A 936-nucleotide genomic window follows, 5' to 3' on the forward strand; every position below is an offset into this window, starting at 1 on the left:
GTACACACACACACACACACACACACACACACACACACACACACACACACACACACACACACACACACACACACGCACATACATACATACACATACACACACACACACGCACGCACATACATACACATACACACGCACACGCACATACACACATACACATGCACACATACAGTTAACAATGTACGCGTGTTCAGGCTTAAGCGTCAAGCCTACGAGTGATGAAGCGCCACTGTTTTTTGCTACTGTTGTTCATAACATCGTGGTTGTTGTTGTTATTGTTGATGTTGTTGTTGATGATGATGTTGTTGTTGATGTTGTTTTTGTTGAGGATGATGTTGTTGTTGATGATGATGTTGATGTTGTTGTTGTTGATGTTGTTGTTGTTGAGGATGATGTTGATGATGATGATGTTGTTGTTGTTGTTGATGATGTTGTTGTTGATGATGATGTTGATGTTGTTGTTGTTGATGATGATGTTGATGTTGTTGTTGATGATGATGATGTTGTTGTTGTTAATGATGATGTTGTTGTTGATGATGATGTTATTGTTGTTTATGTTGATGTTGTGGACGATGATGTTGTTGTTGATGATGATGATGTTGTTGATATTGTTGTTTTTGTCGTAAATTATTTTCTAGAATGAAAAACAAGTTGTAAATAAACAGTTGGCGATTCATGTCTGTATGGCAACAAATCTTATACAAGATAACATTCTTCAATCTCTCGTTCAAATTTAGATGTCTCAACAGCTATGATGAACTTCCGGTCGATGGAAATGAATAGATGGATTGAGAAAATGCAACAAATAACAGAGAAAAAAAATTAATAAAAGAATGAACGAGTGAATGAAATTTCAATGAATAAATGAACAAAAGAAACAAGGCTAAATGAATGAATGAATTAACGAACAAACGAACGAATGAATGAACGAACGAA

Source organism: Helobdella robusta (genome assembly GCF_000326865.2).
Source record: "Helobdella robusta unplaced genomic scaffold HELROscaffold_16, whole genome shotgun sequence".
NCBI classification, from domain to species: domain Eukaryota; kingdom Metazoa; phylum Annelida; class Clitellata; order Rhynchobdellida; family Glossiphoniidae; genus Helobdella; species Helobdella robusta.